Consider the following 14,143-nt stretch of genomic DNA (forward strand, 5'->3'; position numbering starts at 1 on the left):
GCGTTTAATTGGGTCTTGTGTATGCGGAAGATCTGCGTGGGCTTCAGCGGCTGCCCAGATACACTTCTTATCCTCTGAAGAGAGGCAAGGGTGACATAAATGTCATGCCAGATGAGGTCATAGGACTGCGTTATAAATGTAGGTGAATTCTTTTTGGAAGGTGGTTGGGTTTGCTGAAAAGGAGCCTAGAAGTTTTTCGATTTGGGAAAGATCAACAAGGGAGAAAGGGACATGGATGCGGACAATTCCTGTAGCCAGGGGCCAGCAGGATATTCTCATGGCTTGAGTTCAAGCGGCAGTTTCCCATTCTTCACAAAAATGGAGATGGTGTTAAGGTGGCGAATCTCAAGCTAACCCCTAGCAACCCCTAGCAACAGCTATCAGCCCGACTTTAAAATTTACCTCTCTAGCAACGCCTAGCGATAGTAAACGTAAAATGTCCTGCCTCCCAAAGTAGCTCCTCCTTCTGCCCTGTACCTACCCCAGCCTGTAATCAGACGGGGGCTTCGGTCCTTTGCTGGAGACCCCCTCCACAGGTTTATCTCCAATAAACATGTGTTGTCGTCCAGACTTGCCTGCTCTATTTTCTTTCCTGATCTAAAACCTTACAGGTAGTTGTAATGGAAGTTCACTGTAAGCTCACATAACCCCTTCTTGATGAAAAACAAGTTGATCTCCCACCTCCACCCTGCGGGAACGCACCGTAAACACTCCTGTGTGCACGCTCAGAACGAGCCAGCAAACGGGCTCACGTTCCTCATTAATGGAGGCCTCAAGACCTCAGCAGCTACATACCACGTTAAGCTAAAATGCCAAGTATTCCTTGGTTTCTCCTGTGTATTTTATTTCCTTCCAAAGAGTTGCTAATGTATTTGCTTCTCCATAATTCTGCACTCAGTCAACACTGGGATTCTGACTGGCTCCCCCAGGGCGTGCTGAATGCCCACATGAACTTTTTACTCTCAGAGAGCATTTTACTTAATAAGTCATGGGTTCTTAATTTTAGTTAAAGCTTTTTTTTAGGTCCTGAATCAAATGAAAGCAGTGGATCCCCCACCATGAAAAATGCACATACAGAAAGACCAAATGGGCTGCCTTCAGAGTCCATTTTCTTGAACACAGCCTAGGCAGCATATACACATATTTATAGATACTGATAGAAATATGGATATAGAGGGCTAGAAAGATATCTCAGATGCCACTGTTTAGTAGGGAAATAGCACTGTGATTGGAAAAGAGTTTGGAGTAAATTCTGCTGGCTCAGGAACTTGCAGGTGGCAGGGAAAAACAGGAAACTTTGTAAAGGGAGAAAAAGTATAGCTGTGTAAAAGGGATTATTTTGACAGCATTGTAGAAAGTAAATTGAATGGGGGAAAGGCTGGAGATGGGAAAAACAGGTAAATATTCATTTATGCCGGGCATTGTGCTAAGAGCTGGGAAACAAAGCTGAATAAGGTATGATGGTCCTTGGCCTGAGTATAACAAAAAAAATTGTCAAATAAACATCATCATCTTAATGGCAAGTATTTATGTAGAGCTTAATATGTGCTGAGGATTTTTCTAAAGGCCTCACAGATATTACTGCTTTAATATCGTAGCAACTCTATCAAATATTATGATTATCTCCATTTTACAGATGAGAAGACTAAGGTATTGAGAGGTTAATAATTTGACCAGTGTTACACAGTAAGTGATGGAGCCAAGATCTGAACCTTGGCTGTCTGGATTCAGATTTGCTCTTTATACAGTGCTTACGATTGTGTATTACACAATGCTCCAGTATTGGGAGTCAATCTCTTAAACAAACATGTGAATGCAAACCATAAAAGAAAATATTAATACATTTAAATACATTAATATTTAAAACTTGAATTTATTTTAAAAAACGCTTTGAAAAGAATACAAAATCAAGCTACAAATTCGGGGAAGATATTTTCAAGACATATAACTGACAAAAGATCATTATCTGGAATTTATAAAGACCTCCTGCAAATAAAAGAATAAACAACCAAATAGAAAAATAGAGAAAATGAACAGGAATGTCACCAAATAAGAGAAATTACTTATACATATGAAAAGTTGTTCACTCTTTATAGTAATCAAGAAAATACAAATTTAAACCACAATAAGATGCTATTTCATACTCACTGAATTGGCAAAAACTAAAAAGGCTGCCAATATTGAGGGTTGACATGGTATGCATTAACAGGGACTTTCATCCACTGCTGGTGGAAATGTAATTTGGTATAACCATTTTGGAATAATACATTGTGGTATATTAAGATGAGGGAATGTCAGACAGCAATGGACATGAATGAGCCATAGCTACATGCACCCAAATAAATGAACTGTATAGAGAAAGAACTACAACACAGAAGAAAACATAGAGTGCAATACAATTTATCAATATCTCATGGCAGGCAAAACTGACCAATATATTGCTTATGGATAGATAAATATGTTGTAAAAAAGAAATGAAAGGTAATAGAATTACTACCATAAAATCAAAGATACAAGTTACTTCTGGTGGGCAATGGAAAGAGGTTTGGGAATGGTTGTTCAGCAGCCAATCAATAGTGTCTTCCATAGGATCTAAGTTAATTTGTTTTCCAAATCTATGGCCAGTCATTTCAAAACCTTTATCATTTCCTTCTTATTATAGCTGTTTCCTTTTATAGTTTTATCATATACTTAGTTCTCTTTTATAGTTGGGTCTTTTTCTAGACTTCATTCTCTTCTGTTGCCTTAATTTGTCTATTCCTCAACCCATAACACATTTTAAATTAATATAATTATAAACTCTTTTTGATATCTAATGCTGAATGTTTTCCATTATTAGTTTTGCTAAGTAGAAAAAAAATATTTCTACACATGGAAGATTGTATTTTCCAAATATGGCCATAACAGCATTTCTGATTCCACACAGAATTCTAGAACCTTGCTACTTGCTCATCAAGAGGTGGAATATATTTCCTCTCCCTTTGAACCTGGGAAGGTATTTGTAACTGTCTCAATGCATGGATGCTATGGAAGTGATGCTTTGTGACTTCCAAATCTAGATTAGAATAAGTGATACAGTTTCCTTTTGTTTTCTTGGGATACTTCTCTTGGAACCCAGCCACCATATTGTGAAGAGGCCAACCAGCCACGTGAAAGGCTGTGTGTAGGCCACAGGCCCAGCTGAAGTCCCATGTGACACCAACATCAATCATTAGACATGTGAGTGAGTGAGTCATCAGATGATTCTAGTGCCTAGACTTTACACAACTTCTGATGCCAAGTGGAATAGAGTAAGTTGTTCCCATAAAGCCCTGTACAAATCACAGATTTGTGAGCAAAATAATGTTACCATTCCTTTAAGCCACTAAGTTTTGGGGTAAGTTGTTATATAGCAATAGATAACTGGAACAATATGCATTTACATTTCCAGATTAGTTTTAGAAACAGATTTCCAAATTTCATAGAAAACCCTCACCCCTCTGAGGTAACATGTTCTGGTAAGTATCTTCCCACACCCATTTCCACATTCTTACAAACAGAAGTCTACTTAAGTAGAGGTTTTTGTTTAATTTCTTCCTAAAAATGGTAACTATATTATTGTATATATATTATGTATTGTGTAATAGAATAGTTATGTAATAATATATATAAATATATAAAATAGTAATATATAATAAAATCACAACAAAGAATGCATACCAACCAAGTACTAACTAAAGGCAAAAAATAAAATCAACTATCCACAAAAACAGTCAAAGGAAACAAAAAAGAGTACAGAATAAAACATCTAACATATAAAGAATGGAGGAGGAAGAATAAGAAGGGAGAGAAATAAAGAATCATCAGACTGTGTTTAGCTTAACAAGAGAGTTAAGTTAGATGGTTAGATAGTAAAGAAGCTACCCTTGAACCTTTGGTAACCACGAATCTAAAGTCTGCAATGGCAATAAGTACATATCTATTGATAATCACCCTAAATGTAAATAGACTGAATGCACCAATCAAAAGACACACAGTAATAGAATGGATAAAGAAAGCAAGACCCATCTATATGCTGCTTACAAGAGACTCACCTGAAACCCAAAGATATACACAGACAAAAAGTGAAGGGATGGAAAAAGATATTTCATGCAAACAATAGGGAGAAAAAAGCAGGTGTTGCAATACTTGTATCAGACAAAATAGACTTCAAAACAAAGAAAGTAACAAGAGATAAAGAAGGACATTACATAATGATAAAGGGGGCAGTCCAACAAGAGGATATAACCATTATAAATATCTATGCACCCAACACAGGAGCACTGACATATGTGAAACAAATACTAACAGAATTAAAGAAGAAAATAGACTGCAATGCATTCATTTTAGGAGACTTCAACACACCACTCACAACAAAGGATAGATCCACCAGACAGAAAATAAGTAAAGACACAGAGGCACTGAACAACATATTAGAACAGGTGGACCTAACAGACATCTACAGAACTCTACCACCCAAAAGCAGCAGGAAACACATTCTTCTCAAGTGCACATGGAACATTTTCCAGAATAGACCATATACTAGGCCACAAAAAGAGTCTTAATAAATTAAAAAAAATTGAAATTCTACCAACCAACTTCTCAGATCACAAAGGTATAAAACTAGAAATAAATTGTACAAAGAAAACAAAAAAGCTCACAAACACGTGGAGGCTTAACAACATGCTCCTAAATAATCAGTGGATCAATGACCAGATTAAAACAGAGATCAACAATATATGGAGACAAATGACAACAACAGCATAAAGCCCCAACTCCTGTGGGACTCAGCATAGGCAGTTGGAAGAGGAAAGTATATAGCAATCCAGGCATATTTAAAGAAGGAAGAACAATCCCAAATGAATAGTCTAAAGTCACAATTATTGAAACTGTAAAAAAAGAACAAATGAGGCCCAAAGTGAGCAGAAGGAGGGGCATAATAAAGATCAGAGAAGAAATAAATAAAATTGAGAAGAATAAAACAATAGAAAAAATCAATGAAACCAAGAGCTGGTTCTTTGAGAAAATAAACTAAACAGATAAGCCCCTAGTCAGACTTATTAAGAGAAAAATAGAATCTACACACATCAACAGAATCAGAAATGAGAAAGGAAAAATCATGATGGATCCCACAGAAATACAAAGAATTATTAGAGAATACTATGAAAATCTATATGCAAACAAGCTGGAAAACCTAGAAGAAATGGACAACTTCCTAGAAAAGTACAACCTTCCAAGACTGACCAAGGAAGAAGCAGAAAATCTAAACAGACCAATTACCAGCAATGAAATTGAATTGGTAATTAAAAAGCTACCCAAGAACAAAACTCCCAGGCCAAATGGATTCACTGCTGAATTTTATCAGACATATAGAGAAGACATAATACCCATTCTCCTTAAAGTTTTCCAAAAAATAGAAGAGGGAATACTTCCAAATTCATTCTATGAAGCCAGCATCACTCTAATACCAAAACCAGGCAAAGACCCGACCAAAAAAGAAAATTAATTCAATAGGTTCTTCAATATCCCTGAAGAACCTAGATGCAAAACTACTCAACAAAATATTAGCAAACCAAATTCAAAAATACATCAAAAGGATCATACACCATGATCAAGTGGGATTCATGGTGGGATGCAAGTCTGTTACAACATTTGAAAATCCATCAACATCATCCACCACATCAACAAAAAGAAGGACAGAAACGACATGATTATCTCCAGAGACACTGAAAAATCATTCAACAAAATTCAATATCCATTCATGATAAAAGCTCTCAACAAAATGAGTATAGAGGGCAAGTACCTCAACATAATAAAGGCCATATATGACAAACCCACAGCCAACATCATACTTAACAGTGAGAAGCTGAAAGCTTTTCCTCTAAGATGGGGAACAAGACAAGGATGCCCACTCTCCCCACTGTTATTCAACATAGTACTGGAGGTTCTAGCCTTGGCAATCAGACAAAACAAAGAAATACAAAGCATCCAGAGTGGTAAAGAAGAAGTCAAACTGTCACTATTTACAGATGACATGATAATGTACATAAAAAATCCTAAAGACTCCACTCCCAAACTGCTAGAACTAATATCTGAATTCAGCAAAGTTGCAGGATACAAAATTAATACACAGAAATCTGTTGCTTTCAGAAAGAGAAATCTGGAAAACAATTCCATTCACAATTGCATCAAAAAGAATAAAATACCTAGGAATAAACCTAGGTAAAGGAAGTGAAAGACCTATACTCTGAAAACTACAAGACACTCTTAACAGAATTAAAGAGGACATTAACAAATGGAGACTCATCCCATGCTCTTGGCTAGGAAGAATTAATATTGTCAAAATAGCCATCCTGCCTAAAGCAATCTATAGATTCAATGCAATCCCTATCAAAATACTAACAGCATTCTTCAAAAACTGGAACAAATAGTTCTAAAATTCATATGGAACCACAAAACACCCAGAATAGACAAAACAATCTTGAGAAAGAAGTATAACCCAGTGGGGATCTTGCTTCCCAGTTTCAAGCTCTACTACAAAGCCACAGTATTCAAGATAATTTGGTACTGGCACAAGAACAGACCTACAGACCAGTGGAACCGGATAGAGAGTCCAGATATTAACCAAACATATGTGGTCAATTAATATACGATAAAGGAGCCATGGACATACAATGGGGGAAATGACAGCCTCTTGAACAGCTGGTGTTGGCAAAACAGGACAGCTACATGTAAGGGAATGAAACTGGATCATTGTCTAATCTCATACACAAAAGTAAATTCAAAGTGGATCAAAGACCTGAATGTAAGTCATGAAACCATAAAACTCTTAGAAAAAAACATAGGCAAAAATCTCTTGGACATAAACATGAGCAACCTCTTCATGAACATATCTCCCTGGGCAAGGGAAACAAAAGCAAAAATGACCAAGTGGGACTATGTCAAGCTGAAAAGCTTCTGTACAGCAAAGTACACCACCAATAGAACAAAAAGACATCCTACAGTATGGGAGAATATATTCATAAATGACAGATCTGATAAAGGGTTGACATCCAAAATATATAAAGAGCTCACGCACCTCAACAAACAAAAAGCAAATAATCCAATTAAAAAATGGGCAGAGGAGCTGAAGAGACAGTTTTCCAAAGAAGAAATTCAGATGGCCAACAGACATATGAAAAGATGCTCCTCATCACTAGTCATCAGAGAAATGCAAATTAAAACTACAATGAGCTATCACCTCACACTAGTAAGGATCACCACCATCCAAAAGACAAACAACAACAAATGTTGGCGAGGTTGTGGAGAAAGCAGAACCCTCATACACTGCTGGTGAGAATGTAAATTCGTTCAACCATTGTGGAAAGCATTATGGAGGTTCCTCAAAAAACTAAAAATAGAAATACCATTTGACCCAGGAATTCCACTCCTAGGAATTTACCCTAAGAATACAACATTCCAGTTTGAAAAGACATATGCACCCCTATGTTTATCGCAGCACTATTTACAGTAGCCAAGAAATGGAAGCAACCTAAGTGTCTATCAGTAGATGAATGGGTAAAGAAGATGTGGTACATATACACAATGGAATATTATTCAGCCATAAGAGGAAAACAGATCCTACCATTTGCAACAACATGGATGGAGCTAGAGGGTATAATCCTCAGTGAAAGAAGCCAATCAGAGAAAGACAAGTATCAAATGATTTCACTCATATGTGGAGTATAAGAAAAAACTGAAGGAACAAAACAGTAGCAGACTCACAGAACCCATGAATGGACTAACAATTACCAAAGGGAAAGGGACTGGGGAGGATGTGTGCAAAGGGAGGGATAAGTGGGAGAAAGGGGTAGTATGGTTAGCACACATAATGTAGTGGTGAGTGTGGGGGATATGGGAAGGCACTATAACAAGGAAGACAAGTAGTGATTCTATAGCATCTTACTATGTTGATGGACAGTAACTGTAATGGGGTATGTGGTGGAGACTTGATGATGGGGGGAGTCAAGTAACCGTAATGTTGCTCATGTAATTGTAGATTAATGATACCAAAATTAAAAAATTATATAAAAATAAAAAAATACAATATATATAATAGTATAGTATATGTAGAATATATGTATTTATATGTGTGTATATATACATATATATCTATATTTGTTGATTAACAAAATGTATGTTTTTCTCTAAGTCACATGGCGGTGAGAGCAGAGTCTGCTAAGCATCAAAATCAGTAAGTCCAGGAAGGGACTCCTGATGGTGTGCCAAAGAATGGGCAGGAGCAGATATTTAGAGCATGTGGTCAGGCAACCAAACAATTGGAAGATGCAAGGGGGAGGATGATCCTCACTAAGCCTTTAAATGAGTACAGTTACCAGAAGTTGCTTTTAAAGAATTACCCAATGCAGTATGTAGGAGGGCTAATCAAGTTGAAAGGACCAGTGGTGGGATGGACACCTCCCAGTACTCTCTCACATCCTTTGTCATGATGTACTGTTTCTACAGCTTTTCCAGGGGTGTCTCTGAGCTCAATAAACCCTGTGGAACCTTGTGCATGGCCTCCCAGGCCATCTTTGTGGAGCTGACTGTGGTGCTGGCAGAAGATCCCTAGGAGATACACTAGACTTTCTACATGGCAAGCCTAGCTTTGCCATTCTTGCTCACCTATCCAAGTGCTGGGGCATGGTGTAGAATTTTGGTGAGTATAACACACAAAGGTCTTGTCAGTGCTGGGGTGCAGTAGGGTTTCAGGAAGTCTGGGTCATAGATTGCTAGTGGCTGGGTCATCTGTGACAGGAGGGCTTCTCTTGTTTTTGAATTGTCTATTTCAATGATGTAGGGTCAGAAATAGTGAGATGTGGCCAGAATCAAGATGCAAATGAAAAGATACATTTTTTTTCAACAAATATATTAACAATTGATTTATTTATTTTTACTTTTGTAGTTTATTTTGTTTATTCACCAGTTGGTGGACATTTTGATTGTTTCTACATTTCAGCCAATATAAATAATGCCACATGAACATCTGCATACAAGTCTTTGTAGATATATGCTTTAATTTCTCTTAGACAGATACCTAGGAGTGGAATTGCTAGATCATATGGCTCATGTTTACCTTTTTAAAGAAACTGTTGAAAGATGGTGGCATGAGAGGTGAGACAGAGACCTCCTCCTAAAACCACATATAATATGAAAATATAATTAATACAACTAATCCTGAAAGGGCAACAGGAAAGAAGGCTGCACCTGACTGCATATACCTGGAGAAAAGAGCAGACCTCATGGAACAGGGTTGGGAGCTTAAATGATCTTCAGGTGCTCCATCCCCCTGGCTGGTTATGCAGCATCCCCCACTGTGATATGCAGCCTGCTGTGTCTTCCTCCTGGCTAGCCTGCACCTGGCTCAGGCTTGCAAACCGCAACCCCTGCCCTGCCGTCAGGCCAGCCAGAAGGAAGCCCCTTCTATGGCAGCTACAAACACAAAGCATAGAGGATCACACATGTGTGTACAGCCCACTGGTTCTGGCAGTGGGGATAGTCATAGCAGCCAGGAAGCAGGAAACAGCTCTTTCGTCCCCACAAGCACCAACACCACTGCCCTGTGACCCATGACATTGCTTCAGGGGCTGAAGCAGCTCCAGAGACTAGAGCATCTGGGCACTAGAGGGCACCACAGACAAATTATGAAACATCAAAGGAACCTGGTTCAAAGCAAAATTATGAATACACCTGAGAAAGATTCAAGTGAAATGGACCTCATGAATCTTCCTCAAAGAGATTTCAAAATAAAAATCATTAACATGCTCATGGAGGTACAGAAAAATATTCAAGAACTAAGGAATTAATTTAGGAAGGAGATCCAATAATTGAAGAACACAATGGAGGGTATTAAAGCAGGTTGGATACGGTGGAGGAGATGATAAATGGAATAGAAATTAGAGAAGAGAAATACAAAGAAGCTGAGGCACAGGGAGAAAAGGGATCTTTTAGAATGAAAGAATATTGAGAAAACTGTGTGACCAATCCAATGGAACAATATTTGTTAATAGGGGTACTAGAAGAAGAAGAGAGAGTAAAAGGGACAGAGAGTGTCTTTGAGGAAATAATTGCTGAAAACTTCCCCAGTCTGGGGAAGGAGATAGTCTCTCAGAGGTGCACAGATCTCCCAACACAAGGGACCCAAGGAAGACAACAGCAAGACATATAATAATTAAAATGGCAAAGATCAAGGATAAGGACAGACTATTAAATGCAGCCAGAGAGAGAAATAAAAATCACATACAAGGGAAAATCCATCAGGCTATCATCAGCCTATCATCAGCCTTTTCAGCATAAACCTTACAGGCCAGAAGGGAGTGGCATGATATATTTGATGCAATGAAGCAGAAGGGCCTCGAACCAAGAATACTTATCCAGCAAGATTATCATTTAAATTTGAAGGAGGGATTAAACGATATCCAGATAAGAAAAAGCTGAGAGAATTTAGCTCCCACAAACCATCTCTACAGTGTATTTTGAAGGGACTGCTATAGATGGAAGCGTTCCTAAGGTTAAATAGCTGTCACCAGAGGTAATAAAAAGGGATAGACAAAGAGTACAGAATATGATACCTAATATATAAATAATGGAGGAGGAAGAAAAGGAGGGAAAGAAAGAACCTTTAGATTGTGTTTGTAATAGCATACTAAGTGAGTTAAGTTAGACTCTTAGATAGTAAGGAAGTTATCCTTGAAACTTTTGTAACCACAAATATAAAGCCTGCGATGGCAATAAGTACATATCTATTGATAATCACTGTAAATGTAAATGGTCTGAATGCACCAATCAAAAGACATAGAGCCACTGAATGGATAAAAAAACACAGGACCCAACTATATGCTGCCTCCAAGATACTTCAAACCCAAAGACATACACAGACTAAAAGAGAAGGGATGGAAAAAGATATTCATACAACTAATAGGGACAAAAATGCAGGTGTTGCAGTACTTGTATTGACAAAAAAGAGACTTCAAAACAAAGTCACAGGAAACAAAGGACATTACATAATGATAATGAGGTCAATCCAACAAGAGGATATAACCATTATAAATATCTATGCACCCAACACAGGAGCACTGACATATGTGAAACAAATACTAACAGAATTAAAAGGGGAAATAGAATGCAATGCAGTCATTCTAGGAGGCCTCAACACTCCACTCACTCCAAAGGACAGATCCACCAGACAGAAAATAAGTAAGGACACAGAGGCATTGAACAACACATTAGAACAGATGGACCTAACAGACATCTACAGAACTCTCCACAGAAAAGCAGCAGGATACACATTCTTTTCATGTGTGCATGGAACACTTTCCAGAATAGACCACATACAAGGCCACAAAAAGAACCTCAGTAAATAAAAAAGGTTGAAATTATATCAACCAAATTCTCAGATCACAAAGGTATAAAACTAGAAATAAATTGTACAAAGAAAACAAAAAGGCACACAAACACATGGAGGCTTAACAACATGCTCCTAAATAATCACTGGATCAATGACCAAATTAAAACAGATCAAGTACTATATGGAGACAAATGAAAACAACAGCACAAAGCCCCAACTTCTGTGGGATGCAGTGAAGGCAGTTCTAAGAAGGAAGTATATAGCAATCCAGGCCTATTTAAAGAAGGAAGAACAATCCCAAATGAATAGTTTAAATTCACAATTATTGAAGCTGTAAAAAGAAGAACATATGAGGCCCAAAGTGAGCAGGAGGAGGGGCATAATAAAGATCAGAGAAGAAATAAATAAAATTGAGAAGAATAAAACAATAGAAAAAATTAATGAAACCAAGAGCTGGTTCTTTGAGAAAATAAACAGATAATCCCCTAGCAAGACTTATTAAGAGAAAAAAAGAATCTACACACATCAACAGAATCAGAAACAAGAATGGAAAAATCACGATGGACCGCACAGAAATACAAAGAATCAGAGAATACTATGAGAATCTATATGCTAACAAGCTGGAAAACCTAGAAGAAATGGACAACTTCCTAGAAAAATACAACCTTCCAAGACTGACCAAGGAAGAAACAGAAAATCTAAACAGACCAATTACCAGCAACAAAACTGAATCAGTAATCAAAACACTACCTAAGAACAAAACCCCCATGCCAGATGGATTCACTGCTGAATTTTATCACATTTAGAGAAGACATAAAACCCATTCTCCTTAAAGTTTTCCAAAAGACAGAAAAGGAGGGAATACTTCCAAACTCATTTTATAAAGCCAGCATCACTCTAAAACCGAAACCAGGCAAAGACACTATAAAAAAAGAAAACTACAGACCAATACCCCTCATAAACCTAGATGCAAAAATACTCAAAATATTAGCAAACCAAATTAAAAAATACATCAAGAAGATCATATACCATAATCAAGTGGGATTTATCCCAGGGATGCAAGGATAGTAAAACATTCGAAGATCCATCAACATCATCCACCACATCAACAAAAAGGTCAAAAACTACATGATGATTTCCATAGATGCTGAAAAAGCATTCAACAAAATTCAACATCCATTCACGATAAAAACTCGCAACAAAATGGATATAGAGAGCAAGTATCTCAACATAATAAAGACCATAAATGACAAACCCACAGCCAACATCATATTTAACAGTGAGAAGCTGAAAGCTTTTCCCCTAAGGTTGCAAAGAAGACATGGATGCCCACTCTCCCCGCTTTCATTCAACATAGTTCTGGAGGTCCTAGCCACGGCAATCAGACAACACAAAGAAATAAAAGGCATCCAGACTGGTAAGGAAGAGGTCAAACTGTCACTGTTTGCAGATGACATGATATTGTATATAACAAACCCTAAAGAATCCACTCCAAAACTACTAGACCTAATATCTGAATTCAGCAAAGTTGCAGGATTCAAATTTATACACAGAAATCTGTTACATTCCTATACATGAATGATGAACTAGCAGAAAGAGAAATCAGGAAAACAATTCCATTCACAAATACATCAGAAAGAATAAAATATCTAGGAATAAACCTAACCAAGGAAGTGAAAGACCTATTCACTGAAAACTACAAGACACTCCTAAGAGAAATTAAAGAGGATACTAATAAATAGAAATTCATCCCATGCTTTTTGGTAGGAAGAATTAATATTGTGAAAATGGCCATCCTGCCTAAAGCAATTTACAGATTCAATGCAATCCCTATCAAAATACCAACAGCATTCTTCAGCAAACTGGAACAAATAGTTCTAAAATTCATATGGAACCACAAAAGACCCCAGATAGTCAAAGCAATCCTGTGAAGGAAGAATAAAGTTGGAGTGATTATGCTCCCCAACTTCAAGCTCTACTACAAAGCTGCAGTAATCAAGACAATTTGGTATTGGCACAAGAACAGACCCACAGACCAGTGGAACAGAATAGACAGTCCAGATATTAATCCAAACATATATGGTCAATTAATATACAATAAAGGAGCCATGGATATACAATGGGGAAATGACAGCCTCTACAACAACTGGTGTTGGCAAAACTGGACAGCTATATGCAAGAGAATGAAACTGGATTATTGTGTAACCCCATACACAAAAGTAAATTCAAAATGGATCAAAGACCTGAATATAAGTCATGAAACCATAAAACTCTTAGAAAAAAACATAGGCAAAAATCTGTTGGATGTAAACATGAGCAACTTCTTCATGAACATATCCTCCCAGTCAAGGGAAACAAAAGCAAAGATGAACAAGTGGGACTTTATCAAGCTGAAAAGCTTTTGTACAGCAAAGGACATCATCAATAGAACAAAAAGACATCCTACAGTATGGGAGAATATATTCATAAATGACAGATCTGATAAAGGGTTGACATCCAAAATATATAAAGAGCTCATGCACCTCAACAAACAAAAAGCAAATAATCCAATTAAAAAATGGGCAGAGGAGCTGAAGAGACAGTTCTCCAAAGAAGAAATTCAGATGGCCAACAGACACATGAAAAGATGCTCCACATCGCTAATCATCAGAGAAATGCAAATTAAAACCACAATGAGGTATCACCTCACACCAGTCAGGATGGCCACCATCCAAAAGACAAACAACAACAAATGTTGGT

This window comes from Manis javanica, chromosome 4, assembly GCF_040802235.1.
Source record: "Manis javanica isolate MJ-LG chromosome 4, MJ_LKY, whole genome shotgun sequence".
Taxonomy (NCBI): domain Eukaryota; kingdom Metazoa; phylum Chordata; class Mammalia; order Pholidota; family Manidae; genus Manis; species Manis javanica.